Source organism: Artemia sp. Qi Xiang Cuo, chromosome 6, assembly GCF_049724085.1.
Source record: "Artemia sp. Qi Xiang Cuo chromosome 6, ASM4972408v1, whole genome shotgun sequence".
Classification (NCBI taxonomy): Eukaryota; Metazoa; Arthropoda; class Branchiopoda; order Anostraca; family Artemiidae; genus Artemia; species Artemia sp. Qi Xiang Cuo.
This window is the reverse complement of record NC_142799.1, coordinates 82,279,094-82,297,052: the sequence shown is the minus strand read 5'-3', so window position 1 is coordinate 82,297,052 and position 17,959 is coordinate 82,279,094. Positions and strand designations below refer to the sequence as shown.

Genomic DNA, 17,959 nt, shown 5'->3' with positions numbered 1-17,959 from the left:
TGGTATAAAGAAGTTGCTTGGCCAGCTTCTTGGCTCATGTTTGCATCATTCGTGATCAAAATTCTCGTGTGTGTATTATATAACCGACAAGTACCTGTTTTTCCCACAACGGTGAAGAGCGAAGCTTTGTGTAGGTAGGGGGAAAGCAGAAGCGTGGACAACTTTGTTCGCCTCAGGTGGCCTGAAGCTGCAGTGAGTTGTTAGTAGTAGTAGTAGTATTCGAGAGTCTACTGTCCCAATTTCATACGAAATAATATCCAGAAAACGCTCAAGAAGTGAAGTTAGGTTAGTCATAATGAAATATACCAAAATATGATAAAAATCTAACATTTTAGTAACAAAATTATTGAAACTACAACAAAGAATTATGGAAATCGGGCCGCCTTGAACGCATTAGGCTATGTTAAACATTCAACCTAACCACCTCTATATATTAAATATTTAATTAAAAATATACCTCCATCGTAGTTTATTTCAAGAAAGGTTAAGCTAATTATAACCGAGTGCGAGAGAAAAACCGGCATACTCGGATCAAACAAAGCAAACTTCTCGAGTGTGTTATGGACAAAACGTAAGTACCCAAACCCTTATAAAACTACGAAATAAACCATTAAGGCTAATTTTAATCTGTCTTCTAACTCAGTCTTAAAATCAACTATTCAAACAAAATTTATTTTAAATGTGACACTAGTCTGAAATTTTGAAATTTCTAGGTTTTGTTTTCAATCTTTGAATGGGATGTTACCAAGTCATTTTTCTAATCTGTTTATTCATAATTCTCAATTCCCAGTTCTCAGAAATGATTGAACTTTGAGGTTTCACAACACAGTAAGATTTAGCTTCAATATAGAACATGTGTATCACAAGAGCATAGAATAATCTTCCAATTGTTATAAAAAAAAAATCCCGATTTAAAAATTTTGAAATCTAAATTAAAGAAAGATTGTACAAATTATGTATTTAGTTTAATTATTGTTATATCTATTTTCCTGTGGGTTGTTAAGTGTTAAAGTACCAAGGACATTAAAATCAGACACTTTTAGTCCCCTTGACCCAACTTAGGTCTATCCATACCTAAACCCCCCCCCCCCCGATTTTCTGATAATTTCCTTTTGATTGTTTAAAAATTGAGGATTAATTAGGTCAATATCAGATTTTAGACAGTGTTGCCACGTTGAGCAAACAAACATAATTTGGGCAACAAGCGAGAATGCGACTCGAGAAAAGCAAAAATCAGATAACATTATCCGATAATTCTCTATCCGACGCTGTATAAACAAGGGGCTTATCACTCTGGGAACTATATTTAAACTTTAGTTTTTTGGGGTTTAGGGGAAAAAAAGGTACCTGGATTAGGTTATGTTAGGTTATGTATTTATTGTATGCTATGCTTTACCCCACCCCCCTAATGTGCAAATTTATAGCCCAAACTTGTTTCTAAACTATTATATTTTCATTATATTTTTTTTTATTTCATTAGCATTAACCAAACTCCCCTTCCCGCGTGTTGTCCAGATATTAGAACAGTACCGATTGCTATTAAAAGATAATTGGAACTCAAAACGAACAGGCATTAGATAAACAATCATAACAAACAAACATACAACAGTTACTAATATAAATGAATAAATAAATCTTAAAACAAGCAAAACTTAGCTTGATTATGAAAATCAAGCTGAAAAAGATAAAACATCTTCTATTATTACACATTAAATGAAACCCAAAACGAAATGAAATTAAATAAATAATCATAGCAAAAAAAAAACATACAACAAGTACTAATATAAATGAATAAATAAATCTTAAAACTAGTAAAACTGAAATTGAATACGCAGGTCAAGCTAAAAAAAGGAACAAAAGTATCTATAAACAAAAGTTTGACTGCTGCCCCCTTCCCTAATTGTAAAAGTCTAAAGCCTATTGAGTCATTGGCGCTTGCCCTCCCTCCGCGATGGTCCTGTATATAGCCTATGGAGTATATATAAATTAAAAGAGAAAACTAAAACAATGATATTCTTACTTATAATATGCAGCATATCTCTGTTAATTAGGTTATCATGTTTCCTTTCAGTGTTATCCACTTTTTAAAATCATTTCAAATAAATGAAATAATATGTTGTTAAATTACACTCTCAATCACACATGGAAATAAAATCCAGATTCAAAAGATAACCAGTTTAATATAGCAGCTATAGCGTGTGAGTAGCTGTAAGTAATGGAGAAATACATTATTAGCCTATATATGGAACCATCAGGGGGGGGGTGCATTTGTGGGTAAACTGATAATTATATTTGAAAGAGCATAACAAAGATAGCGAGTTAGGTGTTCACCTAGCGTCGATGTCAGTTATAGAATTTTGTACATATTTACCGAAAAACGGCAAAATCAGCGAACTTTTGTATATAGCCTAGCGCTTTCGTGGCTACAGCCTTTACGTATTTTGCTTCTTTTTTTTTAACAAGTTTCTCTCAAATTATACAATCTTCTAAGACTTAGACATAAGGAATGAGCAGAGATATGAGTTTCCTTAGGGCTTAAGTGGAATGACTTAACCCACATACTCGACGACAACTATACAGAAAATACAAAATCCTGAACAAGCAATAGAGATGGCGGTACTTATTTAGGATCCAGAAAACACGCGAGAAGTGAAGTTACGTTAATGCTAATGAAATAAAACAAAGTGTGATAAAAATATAATAGTTTAGAAACAAATATGGGCTATATATTTGCAAATTGGGGGCGGGGGAGCGTAAAGCATAGCATATATTAAATACATAACCTAACCTAGGTACCTTTTTTTGCCCCTTCAACCCCCAAAAAACTAATGTCCAAACACTTTTCACGGAGTGAGCAATACCTCACAAGCAGCGGAAACCTGTTTTCCATTAGGATTTCATTAGATTCTAGAAGTGGTTCATCGCGTTTTTTTCTGGATTCTAGACAAGTACCGAAGGATGGCAAATGCACTTCCTCATCGTAGATCTCAAGGGGATGTATAAAATCCCTCTTATAAGATTATTGTTCAGACGGCATTAAATTAATCCACAGAATAAGTCGTTGACCTTTCACGACCTGAACTGACAATTCCCCAAGAATTTTCCTTAATTCTCGAATCCTGAATATGATATTTTTTATTTTTCTACGGTCTATGCGGAGCTGACAAAATGTTATGATTTTTCCCATTTTCTCTTTAATTTAATGTGACCTTATACACAAAGGCGTAATATTCTCAAAATCCTCCGGGGGGAGGGGGCGCAAAGTTGGAGCCGATTTCAAAAGTCAAGCAAAAATGACAGTGAAAGATTAAAAATGGGCCAAATGGTACCATAAAGGCAAAGGTATACTAAAAAAACTGATCTATTTTTGTGGATGCTTGAATTATGTAGGCCTATCTTACTTTTGAAGATTTTGAAGACTAAATTTCAGCTGGGGAGACTGGGGTCTGGGGGCGGTTGCCCTCTACTCCATTGCAAATTGAATATTTTGCCAATTTTTTTGGTACTATTTTAGAGACGTCATTGTGACGAATTTAGGTTCTTAGACGATAAGAGAGAGATGACACAAACTCTTTCCCACCTTAGATCTCAAGGAGAAGGAGGTACGTAAAAACCACTCTTAATAAGATCTTTGCTCAGACGACATTCGATTAATCATCAATAATAGTCGATGACCTTCCAAGCCCAAATTGACAATTGCCCCAGATTTTTCCTGAACTCTAGAATCCTGAATATGACAATTTATCATTTTTCTAAAGTGTATTCAGGGCGGACAAAATGTTATGATTTCCTCTTTAATTAGATACTACATTTTTTATTTTACCAGTTTCTTTGTTTTTTTTGTCAAATTTCTCTTAAATTGTGCAATTCTAAGCCTTAGACATTAGGAATAAGCTAAGATATGTGTTTCGTTAGGACTTAAGAAAAATGACTCAACGGACTACTCGTCGCAGACAACTACGGAAGCAAAAAACCCTAAACAAGCAAAAAAGACGGCGGTACTTGTGCATTTTATGGTATACACCGCTAAGTCAAGTTTGGTTAATGCTAATGAAATATAATAAAATAGGATGAATATATAATAGTTTAGAAACAAATTTGGGCAGTATATTTGCAAAATAGGGGGGGGGGGTAAAGCATATCATATATTAAATACACAACCTATCCTAGGTACCTTCCCAACCCCCAACCCCCTAAACCCCAAAAAACAACAGTTTAAATATTGTAAAGGCAATAAAAACAAACTTTGCATTCAATTTCTATATTGCAAATACCCGTTTGAAGGGTATCCATTAGTAGTTCCTTGTGCAATATATAGCGGTGTGTACCATAAAGTGCACAAGAACCGAGATGGCAAATGCTCTTCCTTACCTCAGATCACAAGTCAGTATAAAGAAAAAATACTCTTAATAAGATCACTGTTCATACGACACTAAATTAATCCTCAACAAAAGTCGTTGACCTTTGATGACAATCCAATCTTCAATTTGTTTATTTTCAGAAGAAAAACAGAAAGTTCTTTTGCTAAGAAAACAAACTTTCCAAGACACTGATAGAAACACACCAGAAGCGATTTCTTGAATGACTGCCACCACTCTCCCACGGCCAGAGAAAAATACTCGGGCAGATCTTTCAAACTGCGTGAACACCGTATAGCTTTTCTAAGTCATGGAACACAATTTGTTTCTTAAGTGGATTATAAGAGTTAATTTATAATGTTATCTTGACAGGTCGAGATTGGAAAGTAATTGGGGGTTTTAGACTATCAGGTAATATTAATTCTTGCCAACGCGAATTCAGCAAGCTCATAACAAATTAGTTATGAAATATAACTAATATTAATAAGTAAAAGTTGTCAAAAAAAGAAGGACGAGTTCCCTACAGAAAGGGAAGGTTAGGATTCTAAAATTATTTTAAACACAAACAGGCAAAAAAGTGCAATAATAATACTAAACGATTTTTAATCAATTTATTTTGAGCATGAAAAATATTTAAATCTAAAATTTAGTTAATTTAGATATTAAAAAATGGATTTTAGATAAACAGCAGCAGGATGGCGAACATGGTCCACACGTCTCATTTGCGCAACACCCAAGTATCACTATTTTGGACCAGTGCGCTTGTACCCTGTCAATGCGCGTACGGATACATGGCAGTTATTAAAAACGGTACCAAAAGTGTCACATTTGAACCAGAAGAATCAAGAGTTCTGATTTTGCTCAACAAAGAACGGTTTCCGTTGGCTGTCAATGACGCTTTGACTAAAGGCAAAAAAATACCACCTTCCCTTTCAACAGCTTAACCTCCATTACTTTCGTAGATTGGTCAATGGAAAAGGCCTCTGATTAGTTGAAACTTGAAAGTGATGTTATGCCATCAATACATGTACATGCGCATTGACACTACACAAGCGCATTGGTCCAAAATAGCGACACTTGTGTGTTCCATTTTAAAATGGCTGTGACACTTCTGGACCGCGTTCGTCAACCTGAGTATGGACATCAACGCATTTAACAAGAACAACAGAAAATGCTTAAACCCGCATGTTTATTTTCTCCAATTCAAGCGAAGTTGGCCGAAGTGCCATCAGAGCGAATGACCAGTCAAGGTTCACAATGATGGGGTGCACCCTGATCGGTGAACCCTGATTTTGATGTTACATGGCCAACTTCAGCTGAAAGAGACGACGAAAATATGAACACAACAAAGCTAGATATAGGTGCCACGGTGGGATTTTTTTCTTGTTTTTTCCCCAAAGCATTTCTAATAGATATAAGCACATAATGATTAATCATATCCCAATGGCACCAAATTATTTTGACACCAAGTTATTGACGGTCACAAGCAGATATCTTTGCAGAAGTTCATATTAATTCCACAATAATTCCCATAATAAGTACCACACCCCCATTCTCAGTATTCTTACGATTTATCTTTTTTACCATATGATTTTACCATACTTATTACCGGAACTTTATTTTTCCTATTTACGTTATGGTTTTAAAAAATCGATTAAAATGGCTAGGACAGGTTTCACAGATGAAGGGGGAAAGATTGCCAAAGATTTAAATTTTTGGTCATCCACCAGGGGCTACATGAAAAGTAGGCCGTCTCCGAACAGGATGGGACGAGATCATAGGAAATAATTTACAGGAAACAGGAGCTTCATAGGAGGTCGGTAAAGAGTGAAGCTTTGAACAGATTGGGATGAAGGAGGGGTGTACACATTTGTGTTGGCCTCATGGAGTTTGGTGCAGCAGTTATCACTAGCAGTAGCAAATTTTCATAAACTTCACCCGTTTTTTGAGGTTCTGACAAATTTGCCCCTAGCCCTACAAAATAATAGCGTTTCCAATATTTTTGTATAAATTACACAATTTCTCAGCAAAACATGCTGCCAAGATTTTCGTAACACTTGGTACAAGTATTCACCAACTAGATCGGTGCCAAAATCCAATTGAATAACCAATAATTGGATATCTATGTTAGATATACCTCAATTGAATTGAAGCTCATGAAATCAAAAGACTGACCCCCTGTGACCTTAAGTTACTACGTATCAAATAAAAAAGTACTTGATTTTCTCGAGTTTTCTGTTTGTTTTCATTAAAACGCAATTATTCAGCAATTAATCAGGCTAAGTGTCAAATCAAAATTTTGACTAAAGTAAAGGATCTTCCTAAAACAGTTAAATTAAATTAGAAGTCACAAATGTAATTATTTTCAGTTTTTTTTTCTTTCCTGTAACCTTGACTAGTATTTGAATTCCTTTTTTGTGAAAAGGGTCTTAAATTACAATGTCTCAAAAGAAAGAAATATAAATTTTCTGTTTCTTTTTAGTAACCCTCGGTTGCTTAAATCTTAGTACATTGCTGCTGATTCAAGAACTAAAAGATAAAATCCTTCACTGAAAAACTACTTGAAGAACGCGGGGGGGGGGGCAAAGACAATTACACTTTCAATGGAAAACTGCAACTTCTTAAGCTACATGATGACATATGTTTTTAGTATAAAGAAAGAAAACTATCAAAAATGGGGTTTTTTAAGGCCAAACGAGATTACTGAAAAAACAAACAAAGCGAATATTTCGAGACAAACGCCTCACTTCTTCAGCGCGAACAAAATAATATATTCAAGGAGAATGCCAAAGAAAAAACCAACAAAACAAACGTGGAAAGTCAATGTGAAAAAAAAATGAAAAAAAAGAAAAATTAAAAGACAAATAAAATTAAATAAAAACCAAGAATTATAAGAATTAAAACCAAATAGCTAACAACCACAAAGCGAGTCTTTCGCCAATCCAAAAAAATAGAACTGCCATCGACAGATACTAGCGAATAACGTATGTTTTTAGGTTATTTTTTGTTAATTTTTCACCGACTTTATTTTTTAATTAATTTTTAACTAGCAATTCTATAATTTTACACTTTTAACTGATTTTTAACGTTATTTTTTTTTAACTAGCAAACTGCATAACTGCATATGGAGGTCTTTTTCATTGAAAATCAAATTCTCGATATTTGCTAATTTTTCAAGTTACATATGGTTGTGTAAGTTTCACTTAACCCATTTAGAACCCATTTCATATCAAAGCCATGTTTCGTGAGCCAACGTTGAGCCACCGTTGAGCCAACATGTTGAGCCAACATCAAAGCCAACTCACCGTTTAGTGCTTGTAAAATTAAAAAATTCTTTTTCTAAATTTTTTTTGCAAAATTCTTTGTAGTATAAATGAATAAAATGAGAAGAAAGATGAAATATTTAGGCTTTGTTTGAGCCCATCTTTCGTGGAGCACAAATTGCTAGAAAAGAACCTCTATTTGGGCCTCTGGGTACTTGAATCTGTCAAGTGGTTTCCCAAAAACTATCAAGAATTTACCTTTTCTGGTGCATTTTTCTTGGATGACTTTTTTTTTCTTTTTAAGAAACAATAATGTTGACAAAAATATAAATGTTGGACTTTTCTATTTTTGACAAAAGAACACTACTTCCAACAATGCATTTTAGGCTCTGATTTTTCAATTTTTTCTTGGAGAAAATTGCTTCGATCTTGACTGACTTGGAGGGTGATAGGAATTTCCCTATCACCCCTGCTCCTGTATATGGATTTGCGGGTTGTTTTTTTTCCTGCCATACCAATTTTAATATAATATTTCGTCTTAATCTTTATCATTTCTTATCAACCTCATTTTCTTTGTGAATAGATTTCAGTATTTCATTTAATTTCAACTTTACCCCCCCCCCCATGGGCGTCATTTTAGGGTGACAAGGGGGGGGCAGTTGCCCCCCAATAATGTGAAGGAAAAAATTATTATACATTCCATGCCTTTTGACTGGACCTTTGATCCGGATATGGACCTCTCTTGCCCCCCCTCCCAATAAAAAGGCTGGAGATTCACCCCTGCCCCCCCCTCAAAAAAGGGAATTGGAGAATTATACTAGGCTGGGAGTGGACTGGCATCACTGTTATATTGAATACTTAAATCAAAAGAAAAGAAAAAGAATTAAAGTTGCAACTTGTATTCATAAATGTACTTGACTACTAAAGTTTAAGTTTCTAGAACTTTGATAGAATATCTAATGATATTATGTTGATAGAACTTGATAGAATATCTTTGATAGAATCTCTAGTGAATTGAATTTGATAGAACTTTGATAACAATTGCGCCATTATGTACTTCTTTCTATATTTTCATGAAATAAAACCTATCAAAAGCTATTATAAAAGATTATGAAAAGCTTATTTCTCTCATTAAAAAGAAACTTTTGGAAATCTGGAACTTCTAGTTCAGCAGAAGAGTTGAATGAGGAGTTAAAAGTTTTATTTGTTACTTTGCACTTTATTTTGCGCTTACATTTAGATAGAAATTATTCTTCTCTATAAGCAAATAATAAAAAGATACTAGTATAATTGTAGAAAATATTCATAATTTTCTATGTTAAATTTAGTAAAAAAAAAAAGTTAAAACTGTGCAGACGTAAGAATATAGGAGGTAAATGAATGAATAAAAATTGTAAAGTTAAAAATTGTTAAAAAAAAAAATATATACACAGATACACATACACATATGTATATACATATATGACAGGCTTCAATATATAGATTCTCACTGTCGCTTGTCTTCTAAACGCAGACAATTTGAGCCTTTTCATGATGTCACGACGTCCAAATGGACTTTAAATTTAGAAGTGGTGCCTTTGTATGATTACATTAAAGTATGGAATGCAATGATGACCACCTTTGTTCCTTTTAATTGTTAAGGTGGTGCGACAAAAACTTTTTCTTTTGCCTTGGCTTGTCTTTTTTCATTATGAAAGACATACCTCCGAACCTTTGCTTCTTTGAATTGCTCAGGTGGTGGGACAAAAACTTCTTTTTTTGCCTTGGCTTGTCTTTTGTCATTATGAAAGTCATATCGCCGAACCTCTGTTTGTTTTAATTATTCAGGTGGTGGGACAAAAAATTCTTCTTTTGCCTTGGCTTGTCTTTTGTCATGATGAAAGACATATCGCCAAACCTCTATTTGCTTTAATCGTTCAGGTGGTGGGACAAAAACTTCTTTTTCTCCGTACGATTTATCCAGTCCATATTTTTGATTTTCAAAGGTATTGTAGGTATTGATGACCTTATCCATGTCAAAATCCAAGACTCAATCATCATCGCATTCATTATCAATTTGTTAGCTTCGGTACACCTCGGATTATCTTTCGTCATTATGAAATATATATCGCAGAACCTTTGTTTTTTAACAAAGGTATGGTAGGCATAGATGACCTTATCCATGCAAAAATCCCAAACCCAATCATCATCGCCCTCATTTTCAATTTAGAGCACCTCGAGCCGCGGTTGGCTACCACGGTCGTGCCACGCTGTAAAGCATCTTGAAAGTAGGTAGGCCTACCCCTCGGTGTCAATTGGAACACCAATTAGGTACTAAGCTTTGTTTCCAATAAATTTTATTATATTCGTACAAAACTTTGGCAGAGGTAATTCATGAGTATTATGCAAGGTCGTATCCATGTGGGGGGGGGGCTATGAGGTTTGAACCCCACTCCCCCCACGAATTTTTGCCGACTTGTAAAAGCGAAACAAAATGAATTTGACAAATTGATGCGTTTCCCTGGTGTAATGTGACATTTTTTTTCAAAAACTTAAGAGCTACAGCTCACCCCCCCCCACAGACAAATCAAGTTCTATCGATTCATCGCTTACAGAAACCAGATGAAATTTGCAGCTTTTGATTTCAAAGTTGTTCGTGTGGTATCTTGTATGCCCAAGAGAATTGTTTCGTTAAAAAGTAACTATTTTTTGACAGCAGTCGAAAAAAATTTCAGAATAGAAATTTCCGTTTATCTACTTTGCGGTAAAATTTATTTTACTACTACTAATCATTGCAGCACCCAGCCCCCTGAAACTAAGACCTCTGTGCACGCTCCTCCTTTACCCCAATATATCCTAAATCTCGCGCTTTATACCCTCCCATGAAGTTCCGACTTCTTTTAAAGCCTTCCTCATTACGTTTTCCTATTCCATTCGAAGATGACCAACTTTTTGTTTGGCCCAGATGGATGGCGATCATTTGTTAAACTTGCCCTGGCCATCTCAGCCTTTCTTTGATTATAGCCCTAGAAAGTAGGATAAAACCACGCTTTCCATAAAACTTACTGTTTGACCTAGGCTAGGGTCAGACAAACGAATATCTAAAATTATCAGTAGACAATTCCTCTGAAAAACATTTAACAAATCTTCATCTGCCTTTCGAAGCAGGGGCGTAATTTGCAATGGTGTGAGGAGGGGGCAACTGACCCTCCCAGACATCGGTTTGCCCCTCCCCATCCCCGACCCCAGCTAAAATTTCGTTTCTCCAAAAATCATGTCAAAACTAAGACAAGCCTGCATAATTCAAACATCAACAGAAACGGGTCAGATTTCTTTAGTTTATCTTTACCTTTATGGTACTATATGGCTCATTTTCCAGTTTTCATTGTCATTTTCATTTGATTTGGGAAAGTTGGCTCCAACTTTGCCCCCCCCCAGGACTTTGACGAGATTATGCTACTGTTTCAAAGGGCCACAACTAGAATCATAATAAACCACTGACATTACCGTAGCACCCAATATCCTAGTCTTGATTCATAGACCTTTCTTCCTATTTTTTCAAACTCTTTCCAAGTGTGAAAAAACACCATGGGGCTTGGCTACTCTACTTTTAACGTCTTCACTGCATCCGTCATCTTTAATAATAATATTAACTAGGTAAGCGAAGGCATCCACTTGATCGATCATCTCTTTAGTCAACGTCGCTTAATCACCTCCATTTATTCCTAGTCTCAGCAACTTAGTCTTCTTAACATTAACTGTCAAGCGTAGTCTTGCACCCTAAGCCCTTAAAACCCCCAAAAATTCGTTTGTTTTGCTAACATTTTTATCTAACACACTCAAATCATCTACATAATCTAAACCTAGCAGAGTTTTACCTTCCCATTTGATTTCTTTTTATGCCGTAATTTGATCTACCTCATTCAAAATATATCTAAAGATATTCTCAAACATGTAAGTAAACACCAGTCCTGCATATATTTTGATAGACCTAAATTTGGCCAGAAAAGTTCTTACAAAAACTCTGTTTTTCTACCACTAAGAGTTCAAGAAGTTCAAGAGAAACAGGAAGGCAAGACGTGGTACCGGAAAATCATACGTAGGACTAAATAAGCCTCTTGTAATTGTCTTGATTAATATTTAAATATTATAACGATACTATAATTCCCTAAATGTAAAAAAATAAAGATCTGGTGGAAATAACTATGAATATGTTTATTTTCATATGAATATACACGACGGCCGAATGATTAGCACACAAGACTTGAAAACCTTTGTCCGTCAGGATAGGGGTTCGTGTCCTGGTGCCGCTGGTTATTTGATTGGAACGGGGGCATTGGCGTAACTCTGTAAGCTTAGTTAGAGTCCAACCAGCTCTAAATAGGTACCTGGAGAAATCTGGGGAAGGTAAACAGGAAGGGTTAGCGAAAGCACAGGATGGCTGGTCCCCCAGCCCCCCAGTGTACTCCCCGGCTGAAAGACCATGAAACGGAGATCAGCACCGCTGGTAGGGACTGTCAAGTCCAATGCCGTATTCTTTGCCATATGAATATGAATATGGCTATTTAGCGAGAATAACAAATAGCTTCAAGTGTTTAACGATTGGTATATCGAAACTAACATTTTGTTTTCTTTCAAATTCTCTCTGTTGTCTGTTTGACCAAATTTATCAGCTTAGCTTCTGAATGGTTTACATAAATATTAGTTTTCGAATTATCTTTACAATCTAATACTTTTTTTTATAATTTAAAAACGTTATTTAATATACCCCGTTGTCAATTTAACTCAAAATCAACTGCGAATTTTTATTGTTAAAGAACTGTGTTGTTCCATGTTGCGATTCAAGGCGATACATTTATTTGAAATAGGGCATGCCGCTAATCCTATAAAACGTCCTTAGAGGTTGAATGCCATTCCTCTAAACGAGTCCACAGGTGTTTCGGAGAGGAAAATTCCCTAGGAAATGCGAGGTTAATGTTGACTTAGTGTATAAAGCCTTGTTTATAGGCAAGAGATTCCATCATGGATTGACACGCAGCTCCAATAGGGAACGCAGAACTCTGCGTTCAATATGAATCCGCTAGCCACCACGTTGTCTCTTGTGTTAAATCTGGGTTTGTTCGATCTACGACACGCTGAAAGTACCGAGTTTGGAATCAAAATACTTAGAATTGAAAGAATAGCCCAAGTTCTACAATGCTCGGCATTCAGATTCAAAACAGAACCACAGTAGAATGCATATATGGAATTTGCTTGAGGCCCTAAGAATTACCATGCTATTTGCTTGAGGCCCTAAAACTATGCTATTTGCTTGCCTTATGTTCCCTTGGTACCTTTCCAAGCAACGTGATTAAACACGTTTTGAAACTATAGCATTTGTGAATTGGATCGTATGAAGCTGGAGAAAAAAGGGTATAGCATTTGCGAATTGGACTATACGAACGATATAATTGAACATCATTGAAACAACGGAGCTAGATAGCATTTGAGCATTGTATCATATAAAGGTGAAGACAAAAAAGGTTTAGTATTTGTGAATTGGACTATAAAAACGATATTAATTGAATAACAGCGGAAAAAACAGGGCTAGATAGCATTTGCGAATTGCATCGTATGAAGTTGGAGAAAAAAGAGTTAAACTGATTATTGGACGATTGCAATTATTCAAGACTAGTTCGTTAGGAATTTGTTGCTGTTAAAACTAACTTCAAATGTCAATAAAAGGGTATAACATTTGCGAATTGGTGATTATTAGTTAATGTAGGCCCTCGGGGCTGTTAACTCATAGCTTATTTATTATAAATTTATACAACATCAATCTATTCTTAAGGATAATAAAATGGTCTTATGACTTGACCTAGCTTTACTTCTTCGATGTGTTCTGTGTAATACACAAGTGGTCTTTGAACAGTGTTGTCAATTTAAAATAGGGTCTAACGTTATAGTATACTAAAAAGTTGATACTAAGAGAGATGTAGATAGCAAGAAAAGAATTTTAATAATGAAATTCAGAACAAACCTTAGAAATCCTTGAAAATCAAGTAGTAAGGTGTGTGTGAGTACGAACTATCAAGGATCATAAGCATTAACGACCCTAACCACTAGAGAACTCAACCCCCCAAAGGACCCCTATCCCCAAACTCGAAGGGCGCCCCCTCCCACTTTTTGGCCCCCTCCTCCCATTTTTTTTAATTTTTTTTTCTTTTTTTTATTGTTTTTTTTTAACATGAAATATTTTTTTCAACTTTTTTTTATATGTCTTCGAATGAGATGAAACATACTTAAAACCAAAAAAATCACATTTAATATTTTCCAAACTCAAAATGAGAATGATATAGACATGTTAGTCATGACCTTTACTATTAGAAAAAATAATGTTTGTAGTAGCACTTTTTTTTATTGGACTAAAAAAAATTTTTGGACTTCGAAATTATTCAACTTTTTTTTTTACGTATCCTAAAATTACATAAAATATACTTATGGCTCTACCAATTGTACCCTATGCTTGCTCAGAGACACGATGCGGCTTTCCCACTGGTACTTTATGGCGGGTTATCGACACTATCTAGTTTATTGCATGTATTAAATCAGTATTTTTTACGCAGTGGAATGATAAACACATAAGTCATATCTTTAAAAAAAGGTGAAGATGGAGCATTTTATTAAAGTGCGTTCACATGACAATGTTATTGTAGCATTGAACTCTGACAAGGAGAAGTATTTAAACTATGAAACAAGTACAAGTGATAGCACTATTGGAAATGTATGCATGCATTGTCATGACAGTAAGGAATTAAATTTCTTTGGAGTACCGAAAAAATTTATCTCATATGTTGGTGGATATGCAAGATTGAGATCCCCAGAGATGATTTCACTCAAAAAGAATGCCAACATAAAAATAATCGTTGATGATAGAGGACAACTCCTTGCTACTCTTACAGGTAACACATTACCTACTAATACATCCTATCGTCAGCTTTCGGGTATTACCATTCAAGGGAAGATAAAAAAAAGAAAGACCGACTCTTCTACTAATATCATAAACCTTATCTTATCTACGTGTCGAAACTGTTACCTGCGCACAAATAATGTGATAATAGACAGTGAAATTGCCAGAAAAATATAAAAGGGCAATGGCAGAAAATACCACTATGGAATATAAAGATGAATCGATGAAAAACAAAGTACCAGCAAACTCTACTGCCATTGATCAAACAGTCAATGAACCAAATAATACCAAAGACGAAAAGCATATTGAGCCTGTCGTTCTATATCAACAACCCTTTCTCGAATACATGGGATAAAATTGACAAAATCTAAGTATCGGATTGATTAAATTCTATATCAACAACCTTTTCTCGAATACATGGGATAAAATTGAAAAAATCTAAGCGTCAGAGTGAATAAATTTTTTTATATAAACATCTATTGTCAGATACATCGAATATAATTGACAAAATCTAAATATCAGAGTGAATAAATGCTTTATCAGCATCCTTTGTCGAATATATCAGATAAAAGTGACAAAATCTAAGTACCAGAGTGAATAAATGCATTATCAACATCATTTGTCGGATATGTCATTTAGAATTGACATGTTGGATAAAATTGACAAAATCTAATTTTCAGAGTGAATAATTTTTTTTTCTAAACATCTTTTGTCAGATACATCGAATATAATTGACAAAATCTAAGTGTTAGAGTGAATAATTTTTTTATCAACATCCTCTGTCAGATACATCGGATAAAATTGACAAAATCGAAGTATCAGACTGAATAAACGCTTTATCAACATCACTTGTCGGATATGTCGGACAAAATTTTTTTATCAAGGAAATATCTTAATGCGTTTAAGGTATAGTACGAATGGCTTGCAAAAAACACGAAAATACTATGAGAATGAATAAATTTTTTATCAACATCCGTTGTTGGATATGTCATTATGAAAAAATTGTATGTAGGTAAGTAACAAACTCTTTCTTGAATTCACCTCTTGGATACACAATACATAAATTTAATTAAGGAAATTATGAAAAAAAATTGATTAAATTCTTTATAAACATTCATTATCGATTGAAGTCCCTTCCTAGACAGACAATACAGCAATTTCACAAAATCTAAGTATCAGAATTATTAAATTCTATATCAACATCCCTTTCTTGGATACATAGGAAACAGTTGACAAAATCTAAGTGTTACAGTGAATATTTTTTTTATCAACATCTTTTGACAGATACATCGGATAAAATTGACAGAATCTAAGTGTCAGAGTGAATAATTTTTTTTATCAACATCCTTTGTCAGATACATCAAATAGAATTGACAAAATCTAAATTTCAGAATGAATAAATGCTTTAACAACATCCTTTATCGGATATGTCGGATAAAATTGACAAAATCTCAGTATCAGAGTGACTAAATTCTATAGCAACATACTTTTCTCGGATACATAGGATAAAATTGACAAATTCTAAGTGTTAGAGTGAATAAATTTTTTTTAACAACATCCTTTGCCACATACATCGGATAAAATTGACAAAATCTAAGTATCAGAGTGAATAAATTCATTATCAACATCCTTTGTCGGATATGTCGGATAAAATTGACAAAATCGGAGTACCAGAGTGAATAATTTTTTTAACAACATCCTTCGCCAGATACATCGAATAAAATTGATAAAATATAAGTGTCAGAGTGAATAATTTTTTTTTATTAACATCCTTTGTCAGATACATTTGTCAAATAAAATCCTTTGTCAAATAAAATTGACCAAATCTAAATTTCAGAATGAATAAATTCACTATCAACATCTTTTGTCGGATATGTCGGATAAAGTTGACAAAATCTAAGTGTTGGAGTGAATACTTTTTTTTATCAACATCTTTTGTCAGATACATCGAATAAAATTGATAAAATATAAGTGTCAGAGTGAATAATTTTTTTTTCAACATCCTTTGTCTGATACATCAAATAAAATTGACAAAATCTAAATTTCAGAAAGAATAAATTCATTATAAACATCATTTATCGGATATGTCGGAAAAAGTTGACAAAATCTAAGTGTTGGAGTGAATAAATTTTTTTTTATAAACATCTTTTGTCAGATACATCGGATAAAATTGACATAATCTAAGTATCAGAGTGAATACATTTTTTCATCAATATCCTTTGTCAGATACATCAAATAAAATTGACAAAGTCTAAATTTCAGAATGACTAAATGCTTTAACAACATCCTTTACCAGATATGTCGGATAAAATTGATAAAATCTATGTATCAGAGTGACTAAATTCTATATCAACATCCTTTTCTCGGATACATAGAATAAAATTGACAAATTCTAAGTGTTAGAGTGAATAAATTTTTTTTATCAACATCTTTTGTCAGATACATCAAATAAAATTGACAAAATCTTAATTTCAGAATGAATAAATTCATTGTCAACATCCTTTGTCGGATATGTCGGATAAAATTGACAAAATCTAAGTATCTGAGTGAATAATTTTTTTATCAACATCCTTTTCCAGATACATCGAATAAAATTGATAAAATATAAGTGTCAGAGTGAATAAATTTTTTGTATCAACATCGTTTGTCAGATACATCAAATAGAATTGACAAAATCTAAATTTCAGAATGAATAAATGCTTTAACACCATCCTTTATTAGATATGACGGATAAAATTGACAAAATCCAAGCATCAGAGTGACTGAATTCTATATTGACATCGTTTTCTCGGACATAAAGGATAAAATTGACAAATTCTAAGTGTTAGAGGGAATAATTTTTTTTATCAACATCCTTTGCCATATACATCGGATAAAATTGACAAAATCTAAATTTCAGAATGAATAACTTCATTATCAACATCCTTTGTCCGATATGTCGGATAAAATTGACAAAATCTAACTATCTGAGTGAATAATTTTTTTTATCAACATCTTTTACCAGATACATCGAATATGATTGATAAAATATAAGTGCCGGAGTGAATAAATTTTTTTCTTATCAACATCCTTTGTCAGATACATCAAAAAGAATTGACAAAATCTAAATTTCGGAATGAATAAATGCTTTAACAACATCCTTTATCGGATAGGTCCGATAAAATTGACAAAATCTAAGTATCAGATTGACTAAATTCTATATCAACACCCTTTTCTCGGATATAGGATAAAATTGACAAATTCTAAGTGTTGGAGTGAATAATTTTTTTTATCAACTACCTTTGTCAGATACATCAAATAAAATTGACATAATCTAAATTTCAGAATGAAACAACATCCTTTGTCGGACATGTTGGATAAAATTGACAGAATCTAAGTATCATAGTCATTAAAATCTATATCAACATCTT

At 33.7% G+C, this 17,959-nt stretch overlaps 1 protein-coding gene across 1 annotated transcript in view; it reads right to left on the bottom strand.

Annotated features, from left to right (window-relative positions):
* Nucleotides 1-17,959, bottom strand: part of LOC148951666 (uncharacterized) — a 265,037-nt gene that overhangs the window by 93,480 nt on the left and 153,598 nt on the right. The window lies entirely within an intron of this gene.